We start from the raw sequence: 19,040 nt of genomic DNA, 5'->3' as shown, positions 1-19,040 counted from the left end.
TTGTTCCTCCCTTCAGGTATTTGCCTTTAGAACAAGCATTGATTTTTGTTGATGTTGGAATCTAGATTGTAAGAAGAATTTAATGTCTATTTTTCAGAACACAAGCCAGGGCAGAGAGGAAAAAATAGGAAAAGAATGTGTGTGCAGTAGCTAAGCACCAAATTGATGAGGTCTTATAGCACTTCTTTGTAGACATGTGCTTGAAGGAAGAGAAAAGTTTAAGAGATCACACTATAACTAAGAAAATGATGGTTTTGTGTATATTACTTCATGGATGGGTGTGATTAGGAGAAAAACTCAATTGTTTCATTTTATAGTGCTTATTTGGGACAATTATTGAATAATCTGAGTAGCTGTATGAGTGCCTTTGTAAATGTTGCAGGAGATAGAGACCTGTAAATAGTCAGGAGTGACTCCACTATCCTTATTTTAACACAGTTAAAATTCATATTAAAATGGATATTCATTTAATACAAAATGGCAAGAATTCCTTATGACATTCACATTTTTATTGTGATTCCCTAATAATTATTTTATCGTAACAATAACTTCATAAGGAATAGGTCAATTTTATTTCATATTTTTAAAAAATGCTAGCTGCAAACCACCGAGGTGAGAATAGAACCCCCTTGGGGGAAATTAGAGGGAGTATTTAAAGAGGTGAAGGAGCTTGCAACCCCATAAAAGCAACAATGCCAACCAACCAGAGCTTCCAGAGACTAAACCACTATGAAAAAACTATACATGGACTGACCCAGGGCTCCAAGAGCATATGTAGCAGAGAATAGCCTTGTTGGGGCAACAGGGGAAGGAGAAGCCCTTCGTCCTGCCAACGTTGGACCCCCAGTGAAGGGGAATATTGGGGAGGGATAAGGGGGATGTGTAGGGGGAATACCTGTATGGGGGAGGGGGAGGGGGAGGGGAGGGGATGGGGGCTTATGGACCGAAAACAGGGAAGGGCAATAACGTTTGAAATGTAAGTAAAAAGTATATCTAATAAAAAATTAAAAAAATGTTATTTGACAAGCTAATAGCTGAAGATACTTAGTTTTTCATTTGAAATTGGATACCACAGAAAAATTTTATTCCACTAATGACAAAATATTTTCTGTCAATAGTAATGATAAATTGTACAAATAGTAATTATTGTGTAACTACATTTAATTACTTCAACACATCCTTGCTTAAAATACTTTCATCAGACCCATAGAGAGATACTATCCTTATTGAAATTGGCAGGGGATCTGTTATAGCTTAGAAATTATATTCCTAAATATTATGTACTATTCTTTATTATTGGTTACTTAATTTCTTTATTTACATTTCAAAATAGTACCTTCCTTCCAATTTTCCTCTTTGCAAACCCCCAAACTGTCCTCTTACCCCCAACTTTTCTGAGGTTGCTTCACCCACTTACCCACTGACTCCTGACTCACAGCCCTGAACATTCCCCTACTGAGGCATTGAGCTTCCATTTGTCTAAAGGCTTCCTCTCATATTGATACCATATAAGGAAATCATTTTTAGAGAAATACTTTGCTTCTACATCATTATACATTCACAATGACATTGTGCTAAATTTATGGACAGTAGTTTAGGAAAACCTTTTACAGAGGTGAAACTGATGGGAATAAAATTACCATACATAACCTGATAATTGTGTGCATTAATCATTAAGTACTATCAAAAGTATTACTATAGTTAACTATAATTATACTATATCTTTCTAGAAATGAAAGTGATACATGGAGACATTGATCAGCTGTTGAGAACATGTGTTGCTGTCCAAGAGGATGTGCTTTATATGTACATCATACTTTAAGCAAACTACTGTGTATTATTAGCATCATTTATCTGATGCCTTCTTTTTTTTCCCTTTTATTTTTCTCAGAATCAATTTTTATTATGACTTACAAGCACATCGGTGCACCACAGTTTTTAAATTAAATAAAAATCTGTTTTTCACTTTAAATTTGATAAGCAGTAGTCCTACATCTGAGCGATGTCTGAAAGGAAGGCAGGGACTTTTTAAGTATTCTTTGAATAAATGCCTCGAATAAAAATATGGATAACAGAATAACCTCTCCTGTAAAGAATGGCTTCTGGTTGAAACCAGTTTAAGATGTGTTCTGAAGGGAGACAGTTCAGGGACGCAGTGAGAAACATGGACACTGGTGAAGCTCACCTTCTTACTCTTCTGTCCGCCAGTGAGCATGCAGGATGCTCCAAATCTGAAATATTGCAAAAAACACTAGCATTTTCTTGGGTGCCCAAATGTCTCTTCTAGGATCTGTTTTCAAATATCTTTCATCCATTTCCAAAACTGGGCTCAGCGGATCACCTGGTAATTCCATTTTTGAGGAATCTCAATGCCATTTCCTGGATCACCTGGTATATTTTACACTTCCAAGAATGATGATTGGGATTCAAGAATTCTCTATACTGCATTCTCAGACACACTTGTTTTCTGACGTTGATCATGAACACTTAAACAGGTGCTTAGTCCCGTGCCTTTGCAATGATGTTGGGACACTTCTGAGAGTGTCCCCAGCACATGCCTAGAGCCTAGTACAAGTTAGATGCTCAGCAAAGTTCTGATGCCTTCATAAGGCCTTCTTGAGCACCAGGCATAAACATAGAACATAAAGATGTACATGTTTCCAAAGAACTCATGCACATAGCATAAAATTATGGAGTGCATTAAAATGTAAGAAATATAAATTGTAAGTAAGTTTAATACTATACTGTGAAAGTGTCTGTTATTTTTCATAAGATCTAAAGATTACCTAATTGATGTATATGAAATATAGCTTAGAAGATCAGTGTATTAGAGAAAATTAACTTTAGTAAAGCCACACTAATTGGTTAACTGTGCATTTGTATAATTACATATTTCTTTCTCACAATATTTCAGGGATTCATAAAGGACAGATTCTTTAGGAGTGTTAACTTTACAATGACTATGGGGCTGCACCATTGCAGTTTTCAGGAATTTTCTCTCATTCTATTTTTGAAGTTTTGGTACTACAGCTGCTGTTGTGTCACATATGCACACTCATTGTATGAAAGACAGCCAAACACATGACTTCTCCTTTCTCCAGACTGAATTTAATGGGAACATTTTTTTATGTTTTTTCCATATTTTATGTACTTACATTTCAAATGCTCTTTTGCCCCCTCTCCCATTTCCCCTCCACCTGCTTCTATGAAGATGCTCTCATTCCCATCCATGCACTCTCGTCACAACACTCTGGCATTGCCCTATGCTGAGGAAATGAGCCAAGGGCTTCTTCTCCTATTGATGCCAGACAATGCTATCCTCTGCTACACATGAAGGTTGGAAAAATGGGACCCTCCATGTGTATTCATTGGTTGGTGACTTAGTCCCTGGGAGCTATGGGGAGATCTGGTTGGTTGATATTTTTGTTCTTCTTATGGGTTTGCAACTTCTGCAGCTCCTTAAGTCCTTTCTCTAACTCCTCTATTACAGTACCAGTGCTCTGTCTGATGGTTAGTTGCAAGCATCCTCATCTATATCAGTAAGTCTCTGACAGAGCCTCTCAGGGGACATCAATATCAGGCTCATACCAGAAAGTACTCTTTGGCATCAGCAATAGTAACTGGATTAGTGACTGAATATGGGATAGATCCCAGGTGGGGAATCTCTGGATGATCTTTTCTTTACTTCCTGATCCACTCTTTTTCCAGGTATTCCCTCCCATGAGCATTTTGTTCCTTCTTCTCAGAAGGATGGAAGCATCCACATTTTGGTCTTACATCTTCTTGACCTTCATATAGTCTCTGAATTGTTTCTTGGGTATTCTGAGCTTTTGGGCAAATATCCACTTATCAGTGAGTGCATACCATGTGTGATTTTTGTGTTTGGGTTATCTCACTTAGGTTGATATTTTCTAGTTCCATCCATTTTCCTATGAATTTCATGTAGTCATTGTTTTTAATAGCTGAGTAGTACTCCATTGTGTAAATGAACCACACTTTCTGTATCCACTTATCTGTTGAAGGACATCTGGATGCTTTCTAGATTGGGCCAATTATAAATAATGGTGTTATGAACTTAGTGGAGCATGTGTCGTTCTTATATCTTGGAGCATATTTGTGTGTATTCCCCGAAGTGCTATAGCTGGATCCTCAGGACCCAGCTATGCCCAATTTTCTGTGGAACCACCAGACTTATTTCCACAGTAGTTGTACCAATTTGCAATCCCACCAAAAATGAAAAAAAATGTTATTTATCCACCTCATCAGCAGCATCTGCTGTCACCTGAGTTTTTATCTTAGCCATTCTGACTGCTGTGAGGCAGAATCTTAGAGTTGCTTTGATTTGAATTTGCCTGCTGACTAAGAATGTTAAACTTATGTTTCGGTGCTTCTCATCCATTTGGTATTTCTCAATAGAGAAACCTTTGTTTAGCTCTGTACCGCATTTATAATAGGATTATTTGACTCACTGCAGTCTAACTTCTTGAGTTCTTGGGAGGTAGGGGGTGGGGGGACCCTCCTAGGAGGTGAGAGAAACTCAGAACTCAAAGGGAGGGTCCTGAGATGAAACTTTCTATAATGGGAGAAGAAATTTGTAGCATCCACCTCCAGCAGAAAGACCAGGTATCAAATGAGAGGTAGGATTGCCATCTCACAGTCAGAATTCTGACCCGTCATTGTTTGTGTGTGAAAGAACTACAAGGACAAAAAGTGGAAAAGAGCCTGAGGAAAAGGAGGTCCAGCAAAAGGCCCAAAATGGTATCCAGCTCAAGGGGAGGCCCCAAGGTCTGACAATATTACTGAGGCCAGGGAGTGCTCCCAAAAAGGATCTATCAAGACTGCCCTCCGAAATATCCAACAAGCAGCCAAAAAGTCAGATGCAGAGATTTACACCCAACTAATGAACAGAAGATAATGACCCCTCTGGTTGAATTAGGAAAAAGCTGGAAGAAGCTGAGGAGGAGGGCAACCCTGAAGAAGGACCAGCAGTCTCAGTTAACCTAGTTCTCTGAGAGCTCCCAGACATTGGACTACCAATCAGGCAGCATACATGAGCTAATATGATGCCCGCACACATATAGAACAGAGGACTGCTAGATCTGGGTACAGACCCAGAAGAGGCACCTAACCCTCAAGAGACCACAGGCCCCAGGGAGTGGGGAGGTTTGGTGGGGTGGGGACTGGGGGTTGTGGGTTGTGGGGTTAGGGTGGGGGGGTGGAGACGGGTAGTTGTGGGATGTGGAACAGTCATAGGGTGGAACAGGAGGCAGATAAAATCTGAAGTGTAAAAAAAGATTATTAAATTTAAAAATAAATAAATAAATAAATAAATAAATAAATAAATAAATAAATAAATCTCAAGTGAATATTTGTTGCTTTCTCTTCTCAGTGCTAGTATTTTTGTCTGGTTTTAGTCTAAACAGCTCAGCTTGTGTGTTATACCGTTAATGTTGGATGAGGAAAATACAGTGTTTTTGGAGGCATACAACACCTCAAACTCTTTACATGCTTTCTGGCATTTTTTTTTCACAATGACTCATGAAAATTGACAGAACTGGATTGATGAAGAAATGTCAGGCCCAGTGTTCCAAAGTTTTTCTGTGTCTATATACAGCCCATTGAATATTTCTCCATTATTTTCCATCTAGTGAAGAAAAAAAAATCATGGAAAAGTGTTGAATAATTCACTGACATGAATATAGCAGTATTTTTATTGGAAGTCATTTAATTATGTATTCCTTACCAAAATAATAGTAGCTTTTTTTCTTTCCTGTCATGTGACTTTCTAGTCTCAGATTCTTGGTAACTAGAGCAGTGTGAGTTATAGATTCTGTCACATGGGGTGGGTAATAAATCCAAGGAAAATATAGTTGATTACTCCCATAGTATTTGTGACACTCTGGCACCAATATATCTTGAAGAAAGGTCATTATTTCAAATTGGAGAGTTTATACATGCTAATCTGGATGTTGCTTTTTTGTCTAGTAACATGAAGCATAATAAGTTTTAGCCATATGAATATAGTCGGTATTGGTCAATCTTCTATTCAGCTTTCATCTTTTATGGCATAAGCAAGGACTATTACAAGTAATGGGACATTAAATCAGGATTTTGAAGTTCAACTATACCTTTGGAAATGATCTGTAATGTTTGAGTCAGGGACTATGGAGTCACTTTATCAGACCATTAAAAAGTAACATATTCCTATAACCAGACAGATTACATAGATGGGGCAATATCTCTCCAAATGTATAGTCACTATATTTCAATTCCTTCAATATGTAGGGGTATATGTGTATCTTTTTATACATATATATGCAAGCTTTTTACTCATTTTTTGAAAATTTTTACAGTCATATTGTATTACATTTTTAGCTTTCTTTCTCCTACATCCAGCATATACATGTTAGCTCTATTCACCACTAGAACGATTATCATTTCTCACTAATTATTATGTATATGAATAACTACTCAGTGCTGTGTACACTCGTTATTGAATATATACATATATAGATCGATGTTTACTGATATGAATAGATATAGATACAGATACTGACACTGACACAGATATAGATACCAATATAGGCACACGTATATTTGGGGAGTAGTGTGTATGCAAATGTGTATTTGCATAGGACTGACATCTTGGTATTACATAGCCTACTAAGGTTCTTGTCTATACAATAGTGATCTTGACTCCCCTAGTATCACTTAATTTTGTATAGCTTTTTTTTAAGTTTGGGATTTCCTAGAAATTTCCACTTTGTACTGACATAACAACTGTGTGATAATTGTTCCAATTTTATTTAGATATCTGTGCCATTGACATTTCATATATCCATATTCCCTATTGTATATGGAAGACATTTTAGTCATAGCAGACATTCTGAAAGTATGTTGGCTACATATGAGCCAGGAGTGGGGGTGGGGTAGGTTGCTCCAGGCAATGTTTCCATTTTGGTTGGTGGCTTAGTCTCAGAGAGATTCGAGGGGTGTAGGATAGTTTACTCCGTTGGTCATCCTGTGAAAGGTAAAGGGAATTTCTAGGATGCATTTCAGACCAGGGATGGGCAAGGCTCCCATGGATCAATGCAGGTCACCTTGGACATGATGCCTAATATTAAGGAAATGGAACCAAAGGAGGCCAACTCCTGTAGCCAGGTAAGTGCCCCAGTAGAAAGATAAGGGTACAAACCTACCCACAAATTTTTAAACACAAAATTTGTCCTGTCTAAGAAAAATTCAGGGAAAAAATGGAGCAGAAACGGAAGGGACCATTAAGTTGCCCAAATTGAGGCCCATCCCATGGGCAAGCTACAATCTCTGACACTATTAATGATAAGTCCTTATCCTTGAAGACAGTAGTTCAGCATAACTGACCTCTGAGAGGCTTTACTCAGCTGCCGACTGAAAGAAATGCAGATATCAGTGTGGTTTTGCATACTCTTGTCATTCATTCGTTGTATTTTGACAAGTGTGGAATTCTGTCATGTTCTCTGTCACTGTAAAATTAAGCTTCTCTCCTGGGGAGGGGGCGCAGGTAAAAATGTCTATTTTATAGGCATTGGCATTTATAGCATAGTTAGAAATCGTACTGTTTCAGGAGATTAGCAGAAATAGATTCTTCTCTGGGGTCTATGGATTCACAAACCATGGGTAGGTGTCTACATTTACATTAGCTGACATGAAGTCCCTCATAAATCATGAGATAGGTCTACAATACTGATCACAAATGTTGTGAAAAGTTAAGGTGTGCTTTCAAGCATACAAACAACTCATAACCTTGTAAGGGTTAAGATTTTGAAAATTGTAACACTTCAAATAATAGGAAAACTCATGAAGTTTACCTAGAACCTTTGAGTCTGTTAGCTGCAATTTTTACAACAATATACTATAGTGCTATGGCAAAGAACTAATACTGACTTGAATAACTCAGTTGACTGAATAACTCTTAGTATTGTGATAAATTCTAAAACCAACTTTACTGGAAAATAGATCAGCATGTTTAAACAGCAGCCTGGATGGAATATATTGGTGAGTCCTCTGGATCGTGTTGTTCTTGAATTTGTGTGGAACCAAAGTGGAATAGCACAGATATTTGCCAGTTTTCAAGGAAATCCTTCCAATATTCCAAAACAATAGTTGTGACTTGAATGCTGCAGAAGATGTCATCAGAACAAAGAAGAATAGATGGTTCTTTAGAGTGAGCAGTAGTTGCTTCAGTGTACTACTTTTGGTATTGATGTCATCATATTCTTGAGAAGAGAGAAGGCTCAGAAAGCAACTTGCTTGCTTGGGAATATGAGCATCTCAGAATTTTCTAGGATATAAGTATTAAGAATAAGGGATATTGGTGTTAGAATACAGTCCCATGTATGGTGACAGGTGGGTGAAAGAAATATCTTTTGTGTTTTTCTGTCTAGACAGCAAAGGATTTGAACAATTTCACTACTGTGAGAAACACAATACCAAATGAGACAGAGGTAAAATACATCTGCATCAAACTAGTTTTTGATGGATTTTTAATGTGCATTTGTACTCTTGAGTTCCAAACATTTGAAATTTAATGGTCAATTCTTAGACCAGATTAAGTCAGATAAAAATCCAAGTATGGCTTTGGCAGGATTAATGAAAAACAGTTATTGGCACTTAAGTAGTTTGGAGGAAACAGAGTAAGATTTATTCTGAGATGCATGCTCTAAGATGTATATTCCAGTAGATGGTGCAATAGACATGCACACACAGAGATGATGTGAATGATGTCAGTTGTTAGAAAGAACATAAAAAGAATGCATGTAGAATTGATAGTGGTGTTAGAAAAATTCTAGTACAAAGAATACAGTATTAAAATATTGGTGTAGGGGAGTTAGCTCAGTGGTTGAGCACTTGCCTAGCAAGCACAAGGCCCTGGGTTTGGTCCTAGCTCTGAAAAAATATTATTGTATTGAATACAATGTTTAATGATTATCAATTATACCTGATGGAGAGGAATAGAAAATATGGTAAAGTGGCCATGTTTATACAACACCACATAAGAAAGTGTATATATACAAACAGTGCTGAGAATATTTATACTTTAAATATTTGATTTCTCAAGTAAACACCTCCTTAATTATTTCTATATCATTATGATATTATGAAATACACTATGCCAACGAATATTTCTGGAATAAGGCTTGAATACATAATTTCTTTTTACAATTGAGATGCCTTATAATGGCACTCAAATAGACATAATTATATTATGCAAAGTTAGAATTAGTTTATATTAGGATGTGGGATAAAATAAATGACACAGGACATGTTTGGAGAAAACTGGAATGGGCAGCCTAGTGTCAGTAGGTCCCAGATAGAAATGGAGTTTCGTGGACATATCCAGTGTCTAAGTCCAAGCATCTAGATAGATGCTATGCCCACAGTACCACTGTCTCATTTAGTCTGTTGTAAACCAGAACTAGTGTCAGAATGTTAGATTTTCCTGTTTTTTTTTCTCCTTTTTCTTTCACTAGTTTTGCTGCAATAGATTGGAAGCAAAGAGAAATAGATGAATACAAAACAAAACAGCAAAACTGCAAGACCACCAAAAATAAAAACAAACATCAATGACAGCAACAAAAACAGAAAAACAGAAAAACAAAATCAACTCAGTCCTGATTAATATCTCCCAGGTAGCAATAGTCTTTTGACTCCTACTTTTAGGTTTGAGATTTCTCTACTAATTAGTCCTCAATCCATTCTCTCTCTCTTTATTTTTTTTTGATGCAGACAGAGATAACAAGAGCTAGTTAAATTACCTGCACATAGGTTTCTACCACTCAGGCTCCTGGCTGGAATCCAGCTCTCAGCTGATTCCAGGCTCTAGCCATGGATTAACTATAAGCTTCTCAGCCCAGAATGAAGGCTTTCTTTCAAACATGATGATAAAGAAGAAACCCAGCATATGCAGGACCTTTTTGGCCTTCTCCATGATAGTACTGACTCACCTGCTCCTGTAATCTCTGCAAAACATGTTCTTGTATCTGAAAACACTGATTATACTTAGAATTCTATCATTCATGCCTCAGTCTTGAAGTCCTCCATCATCTGCCTGGAGTGTCATTCACCTGGGGCTTCACTCTCTGACAATGACCAGAAAGGTGCTGTTAGGGAAAATTTCTAGCATCAACAGTTGGAATTCAGATTCTTCATTATTGTACAAGATACAGGAATCTCATAAATTTGCTCTTCTGAAGTGTCTTCAAACTCTTGCTTTGTTTCCAAAAGTATTAAATTTGTATTGGGTACAATGTGACTGTATATATTCTTTTACTGATATCCTCTCCTAGATGTCTTCTCTTCGTGACAGTCTAGGAAAAGACACACAGCAAAAAAGCCTGTCTAGTTTCATATGAAATTTCTACTTGCTATCTTTGTATACAAGTTGCATTTTACCATCATTACCTTGTTGAACTGGAATTGAGACCCAAATTTCTATTTTTTTTTAGAGTCTTATGTCTGCCAAGTATTTATGCAGCCCAAACAACCTCCGGTAGCTCTCTTATTTTCAGATACTTAATACAGTAGTCCTCCTCTTTTCTCTCCTATATTGCCTGTATCCTTGGGAAATTCAATTTATCAAGCATGAGACTCAGCTGATGATAACAAGCAAGTGAGATAAAGGAAAAAGAATCTAGTTCTTAGGACTACTGGCTAAATTACTACTGATAGTGGCTAGTTGAACTACTACTGATGGTGACTGTCCATTAAAGAAAAAAATGGAGAAAAAAATCACACACACACACACACACACACACACACACACACACACACACACACAATTTGGTGGATGGAGAAAACTCCAACCAAGTATTTCCAACAATTTTAGTTTTTCCTTTAGTTTGTTTCTATGCCCTAAGACAAAGTTCTATGTGTAAGCAGAAGAATTATCTCATTCAAGAACAGATAAACTATTACACAAGAGAGTGTTGCAGCATGGTTTCCATGCTGTAATAAGTCACCATGGCCAAGGCAATTCTTATGAAGGACAACGTTTAATTGGGGCTGGCTCACAGCATCTGACGTTCAGTCCATTATCATCTGGCAGGAAGCATGGCACCATCCAGGCAGGCATGTTGCTGAAGGAGCTGAGAGTTCTATATCTTTATCCAAAGGCAAACAGGAGATGACTGCCTTCCAGGCAGCTGGGAGGAGAGGATCGAAGCCCAACCTGAAAGTGACATATTTCTTCCAACAAGGCCACACTTCCTAATAGTGCCACTTACTCCCTGGGCCATGCGTATCCAACCCACTGAAAACAGCATTGTTAATTATAAGTTCAAAGCTGATCTTTTTCTACCTTTCATTCCATAAACTGCTTAGAAGTTCAAACCAATAATTTTATCTATATTTTCTTTCATATATTTATTTTAGATTTTTAAGTAATAGATATTTGTGTTCATGGTCTTACTTTTCATGATGTGCAGCTCTGGCCTCATTCTTGGGCCTGAATTAGAGGAATGTTTTTTCTTAGTCATTTATTTGTTTCAAGCCTATTTTTCTTCCTAGTGCTACTTAGGTCTTGTAGTGTATGAAAACTCACTCTACTATTTTATGAAGTATTTGCTTACTATTCTATGAGGAGTAGTACATTCTATTCTTGATGTAACTTTTTATATTTTTGGCAAAGCAAGTTAAATCATTTCCTTATATTATCTATCAAATATTTTAATCAGAACTTCTTAAAATTATTTGAATCAAATCAGGAATTCTATAAAATCATCAAACTAGGTTATTTAATGAAAATTCATATTCATTTTAATCTGCAGGAAATTTGCCCAGTAGGATAGGCTAGCGCACAATAATCAATAATAAAAGACTATAGGTAAAACGGTTTTCTTTGGCCAAGCACACAATATCAGAAAAATGAGTAATACTACAATGGCAATGAGAAAGCACACCAGAAGCAAGAAACAGTTCTGGGATATAGGTTGGAACTATGCTGTCCCAGGATTCAACCATCTGAGCCATGCAACCTACTGGGTCATCTCAGGAAGCTCACTATCCCACTACGGCTCCTCATGTATAGTGCCTTCCAGTTTAAAATCAGAAATCCCACAGAAACAATTAGCCTGAAGGTATGATATGTACACTAAGGACCTCATGCTGACTCATCTAAGCACTGTACATGCTGCCTTTGTCTCTGTGAGTTCCTATGTACTTGTATCATTTGGATTTAGAGGACCTACCTTACTTGGTTCCCTCCCTCCATTCTTGTTTTATAATGTTTTTATATTTTCTTCCACCATGTTTCTCAACCCTGAGGAAATGGAGAAGTCAGACTTCCCTGAGTATTCATTGTCTTCATAATGTCTAGCTATGGGTCTCTGTGTTTGTTGCTCTCTCCTGTAGGAGGAAACTTCTCTAAAAATGGCTGAGCTAAGCACTTATATATGCAGGTAGGAGAATATCATTAGAAGTTATTTTATTTGTGTGTGTGTGTGTGTGTGTGTGTGTGTGTGTGTGTGTTTCTATTTATAATTTCAGAATAGTACTAGACCTACACCATCTAGTCTCAGGATTTTGGTTGCATAAGCCATGTTGACTGTGAATACCATCTCAGAGGGTGTACCTTAAGTCAAAACAGATATTGGTTGGTTACTTCCACAATAATACTAACACTGTTCCACCATGACACTAGCATATCTTGCAAGCAAGACACCACTATAGATCAATGGCTGGCTTGGTATATTATATATCTTTGGTAGAATGAAAAGAACATTTTTGTACCTAAGACATTTAGTTACAGGCTCTATGTAGTCACCAGCTCCACATCTTCACCTTCATTTGGCCTTATACATATTTTCTTAAAAAATTGGGCCTTGTTGTACTTTTGGGAAGAGAGTGTTATATTCTTGGAAACATCATAGATTGTTTGGGCATGGGCATGGGACTCTTTTGGACAACTAATTAAGATAAACCCAACCCTGTTACTAGAAACTGCCAGTTGAAAAGACATGACCATTTGTGACTCTGTCTCCTCAATTTTATGGCAATTTTATTTTTATTACCAATATGTATGAATATGTGTTAGAAAACTTATTCTGTATTTGTTTCCCTTGCTTTCCCACAAATGGCCCAGAATTTTAGCTGTCTCTTCCCATATTCATTCACTCATCTACATCTTCCTTCCCATTCCTCACTTCATCTTCCATTTTGTGATCCCTTTGCTCATCCAAAGCTATCTACCATTTCTCTCATTTCTAAGGGGTTTTAGCTCTACCATCTAATCCTTTAGCTTATATCTATCCTCTGCAGCTTAAAGTACTGTATCTTTATAATCATTGACTGAAGAATAATAGTCACATGTAAATATATATCATAATTCTTTTCTGGGTCTGGGACACACCATTGTGATCATGTTTTTGTAGTTCCATCTAAGCAGATGCAAATTTATGATCTTATTGCTTTTAATAGTTTAATAATATGATGTTGGCCAAATTTACCACATTTATTTGTCTCTTCTTCTAGTCATATACATATACATTGATTTATTTATTTTTTACTCTCAAATAGAGCAGAAATTACCATGGTTGAGCAAGTGTCCTTATGGTAGTATGAATTATCCTATGACTAAACCATCAAAAGTGGTAGAGCTGTATTTTGAGGTAGACTGATCTTCTTGACAAAACAAAAACAAAAAGAAGAGAAGCAACTGGGTTTATACTTGCTTTACAGGACTGCTCTTCTATGACCAATGGATGACTGGTTCTCCCTTTCTTCCAACTGTCATTAAGATGAGCTGTTACTAGTGATATTTAGCCATGATAGCATGTATATGATGAAATCTCAATTTGTTTTGATTTGTATGTACCTTATGTCTAAGGATGTTGGACATTTCTTTCAATATTTCTTATTCATTTGATGACCTGTACTGATATTTCTGTTTGGTTATGGTTGCTATCATAAAAATATGTTATTTTTTGTTCTTGGTGTATAGTGTTTATTTGAGTTCTTCATATACTCAGTATATTTGTCCTCTATTTGATGTATAGATGGTCAACCTCTTCACCCATTCTGTATTGTGTCACTTTTCCTGAAATAAGGTGGCCTTTACTGTGTAGAAACTTTTTGGTTTCATGAGGTTCTATTGGTCTAAGTCTCTGTGTTACTGGTGTTCTCTCTGGAAATTCTTTTTTTTTTGTGTCAGTGAGTTTAAGGCTCTTTCTCACATTATAGTCCAATAAGTTCAGTGTATTTATCTTTAATGCTGTGGTCTTTGATATATTTAGAGTTGCATTTTCAACACAATCATGAGCATGAGTATATTGAGGAATTTTTTAAAATTAGATATGGTATCTTTGTCCAGTGACTATATCTATCAATGTTTCTTCTTAAGTAACCAGGTGACCTTGGTTGTCTGGATTTGTATGGGCTTTCAATTGGATTCTATTGTTCAATGTGTCGGTTATGATTACTTGCTATTGATATGGGATAACCCATACAACATTTTTCATCTTCGCTCTGAGCAAATAGACTCGATTAGTTTAAAAAGAAAGATACTCAGCCAGTGTTGCTTGCAAAGTTGTAAATAGCAGTGATACATATAGCCGATGCTTTAGTTACTGTCTGCAGGTCATGGCCACAACTTTCTGTAGCAACTTCTTTCTTTAAATTACTATAAGTGTTAAGATGAAATTAACCCTTTAGCCCTCACAGTGCTTTTGGTCACAAAAAGGGAAAGCAGAATAATGGAGATAGAACAGAATATTGTCTTACAATGGTATATAATGTCAACGGAAAAATATCATCATAGGGTAATCTTGTTACTGGCAAAATGTATTCTGCTGTAAGAGAGAAAAAATGGTACTAAGAAGTTGGAGATCAGGACCAGATACTGGTTATCCTATTTCTACACACAACAGTGTGATAAATTGGACAGTAGGAATCAAGAAATGTCCCTGTCACATTGCTTCTTGAATGCTGACTGTCCATGAGAATTACAAAAACAAAGGTATTGCAAACATTACTATGAAACTACAGTGTTAGGCAGAAATAAACACAATGCCATTTTACAAGTATAAATAGATTATGTTTTCTAGAGTAAGCAAGAGCCAAATATTTTAATAGGACTTTACTGTTTATTTTATACACTCATCCCAGTTTGAATTAATATTTTGCATTTGTTGTCATACCCAGATTGTTAGCATGAGTCACAGACAAAGTTGAAGGTTAAAAACAGTTGATGGTTGAATGCTGAAATTTATAGAAAGCTCAGAAGTACTGAGCTGAATAGTGTAAATGAACCATATTTTCTGTATCCATTCTTCAGTTGAGGGACATCTGGGTTGCATCCATTTTCTGACTATTATAACTAAGATTCGTGCTAACATAGTGGAGTACATGTTATTATCGTATGGTGGGATATCTTATGGATATATGCTAAGAAGTAATATAGTTGGATCTTCAGGTAAAAGTGTTTCCAATATTATGAGGAACCAACAGATTATTTTGAGAGTGATCATATCAGTTTGCAGTCCCATCAGCTATGGGAGAGTATTCCCATTGCTCCACATACATGCCAACCTGTGCTATATCACTTAAGGTTTTGACATTGGCTATTCTGATTGGTATAAGGTGGAATCTTGTGTGACAGTGAAAAACCCTGGTTCCAGGTTGAGGACGATTGAAAACCCAGTGATCATGAGGGAGGGAAGGAGTTTCATCTGACTCCCAGGAAACTAGACCCAAGCCCTCCATAGATTTGTGACCACCAGTTCAGTAAGGACCATGACCCAAACACCTTCACTGATAGAGGACACAACCGCAGGTCATGTAGTCTCAAGACTGATGAGGAACCTAAAGTCATGGAGGCTTAGCCAATGCATTTCTGTTGCCAGACACTCCTCCCTGCAAAAGCTATTTAATCTCAGGCCCACTCTGAGAAATGGGGTACAGTTTTACTCATTCAATTTCCACCATGACAATAAATGACTTGAAGCCATGGACTGCCTCTTTTATCAGGATCCTCCATGAAGAGCCACCAAGAAAGTCTTCACCTACAGAGCTTCCTTCTACACCCTCATGGAAGGATTCCCTGTGCTCCTAGTAGCACCCACCACTAAACTCAAGCCTACCACCATCCAGAAAGGACTCGCCCAGTGGGACCAGCTGGAGCTCCACCCCATCCCCCATCCCCGGCCTAGATCCAGCCTCTGAGCCTCCATTTCATTCTCAGCTCTTCTGAGGCATTCCAGGGGTGACTGGATGCCCAAGAGCCTGAGAACCAGATGGCTCCGGCGTCTTTGCAGACTTGGGACCTGACCTGAGAGCCAGCTCGGGCTGTTTCCAGTACTCAGACTATGCTTCCCCACCCCAGAGGGGTGTCCCACAGCTTTCCACAGCTCAACACCGGCCTGGTGACAGCATGGAGTAGTGTGATCAAACTTCCTGCATCCAGCCTTCCAGAGACTAATCCTACAGCATCTCAGTTGTTTGATTTTCATTTCCCTGATGATTAAGCATGTTGAACATTTCTTTAAGTGCTTCTTGGATATTCAAGATTACTCAGTTGAAAATTTTCTGTTTAATTTTGTAACATTTTTTTAAATTCGATTATTTGTTGTTTTGGTGTCTAACCTTTTGATTCTTTATATATATTTGATATTAGCCCTTTGTCAGATAGCGATTTGGTGAAGATCTTTTCTCATGTTTAGGCTACTGTTTTGTCTTCTTTAGAGTATCTATTGCCTTACAGAAGCTTTCAGTTTTATGAAGTTATGATTATCAACTATCAATGTTAGAGCCCTAGCCATTGTTCTCTTCAATAAAATTTCTCCTATGCCAATGTGTTGAAGGATTTTCTCACTTTTTTCTATTAAATTCAGCATGCTTAGCTGCATGTAGAATTCCTAGATCCACTTGGACATTAGCTTTGTGGAGGATAATAAATATGATTTATTTATTTATGAGTTTTTCTATATGCAGACTCAAAAGGACATGAATATGTTATCACTGATAAGTGGATATTAGACAAAAAACTACAGAATACATATTATACACCAAACAGTGCCAAAGAAGTTAAACAAAAAAGAAGATTCAAGTGAGGACGCTTGAATCCCACATAAAAAGGGAAACAAAATAGTCTGGTAGGCAGAGGAAGTCAGGAACCTGGGTGTGAAGGGAAATGTAGGGACAGGATCAGGTATTTGGAGAGAGGCCCAGAGAAGGAATGAAAGAAATGAATGAAAATATGCAGCTTATGGGGATAGGAGTACTATCTGGAAAGTCACAGAAACATGGGTTGGGGGAGACTTCAATTAGTCAATGTGAGTAACCATATCCAAAATGCACAAGAGTTGGGATATGGAACTTGGAGAGATCACCACCAGCAGCCAAATAAGACCCCTAATAGAGGGATGGAACAGCAACCCACCTACAAAACTTTAAACTCAAAATTGGTTCTGTTTTACAAAAAAGGTATGGATAGGGATGACGTAATGAAGACTGGAAGAATGACCAAACAGTGACTGGCCCAACTTGAGACTCATCTCAGGGACATGTCTCATTGATCCCATTGGTCCCACGGTACCAATCCTTGATTCTGTAAGTGATAATATGTTGTGCTTGTAGACATAGCACATCTGTCCTCTGAGAGCCTCTACCCTGCAGCTGACTGAGGCAGATGAAGATATCCAGAACCATACATTGGATGGAGGTTAGGGCACTTTATAGAAGAGTTACACGACAGGATTTAAGACCCTGGAGATGATGATAACCCCAGAGAAAGACCAATATTGTCAACTAACCTGATCACCTGGTAACTTCCAGATTGTGAGCCACCAACAAAAGCATACATGGGTTGCTCAGAAACTGGGACACCTATGTAACAGACAGCCATTTTGTCTGGCCTCACTGAGAGATGATGTGCCTAATCATTTAGAGACTTGATGCACCAGGGTGTGGGAATACCCAGGGAAGGGCTGTAAGATAATGTCATTATGCAGCAGGCAGGTACAGGACAAACTATCATTGGATGTGAAGGAAGGGTAGGCAGAGAAAGTCTAGGAAGGAGGAGGAAAGAGGAAGGGGTGGAAGATGGAGACAGAGAAAGAGGATGATTCTGATCTAGGTGGTTTAGGTAAAATTTATCTTGTCTAAGTGGAAAATTTCAATCTTTATTTACTGGCAGTGAATATATTTTGGATGTATTGTGGATTGAGTATTTAACATAGAAATCGATTGTTGGGTTACAGTACTTTGAGTCTTGATATTACCAGGTAGTTGGAACCAGAGGTCATGGCTGGCCACGGTTGGCCAGGGCAACCAGCAATGGGAATGGAGTGACTGCAGGGGTGAGAAGATAGCTAGGCTAATGTGGCGTGGTGCCACACTGGAACCAGCTGCTGCTGAGATAAATTAATGTTAATTCTATATGGCCTTATGGTGCCATAGCTAATGCCACGGAGCAACCACCTGGGTCAAAGAGAGGATGGAGTGGTGACATGCTTGACCCAGTTGCGTCTATGTTTTTATTTGTACCCCAATAAGTGGAAAATAACATTTTAGGCAAGAATCTACTAAAATTTCAAGGGTTTCTGCCTGAGAAAGCTTTATTTACTAAGTGAAAGAGGGTCTCAGCATCATGTTGATTCATGTGATAGCCCAAGGGCAGGACTCTTAAACAAAGGAACAGAGGAGGAGTTTGCTCATAGACTATAGGTCTCCTGCTTCCTTAGCTGATGTTGATTAGGATATGATTTATTTAAAAGGCTAGTTTATTTACTTTTAGAATGCTTATATACAGAATTTGCCTAAATCATATGGGGAATTTGAATTTGCCCAAATCATATGGGGAATTTCACCCATGATTCAAAATTAGTTAGATATAGATAAAAGTCTGTAGTACCAGGCAGAGTACATAACAGATGTATATTATAGACATTGCTAATGAGTGAAGGTCTAAGGCTCCAAGTAGAGAGCTTTAGAGAGAGATGGTATAAAGATTTAATACTCTAATAAATCTTACAGAATACTCAAACAATTTCTAACATGGGATCCATGGG

At 37.6% G+C, this 19,040-nt stretch overlaps 1 long non-coding RNA gene across 2 annotated transcripts in view; it reads left to right on the top strand.

Moving 5' to 3' along the window:
* The window catches only part of LOC102555866 (uncharacterized), a 43,129-nt gene extending 26,307 nt beyond the window's left edge, over positions 1-16,822 (top strand). For both annotated transcript variants that reach the window (XR_015646831.1, XR_015646830.1), the window contains one exon: positions 16,000-16,822. This is a non-coding gene — a long non-coding RNA (uncharacterized LOC102555866). The remainder of the gene's footprint in view (positions 1-15,999) is intronic.
* The last annotated feature ends 2,218 nt before the right edge of the window (positions 16,823-19,040 follow it).

The sequence above is a fragment of the Rattus norvegicus genome, chromosome 1, assembly GCF_021556685.1.
Source record: "Rattus norvegicus strain SHRSP/BbbUtx chromosome 1, alternate assembly SHRSP_T2T, whole genome shotgun sequence".
Lineage (NCBI taxonomy): Eukaryota > Metazoa > Chordata > Mammalia > Rodentia > Muridae > Rattus > Rattus norvegicus.
The sequence above is the reverse complement of the archived record's forward strand: the minus strand, read 5'-3'. Positions and strand labels throughout refer to the sequence as shown.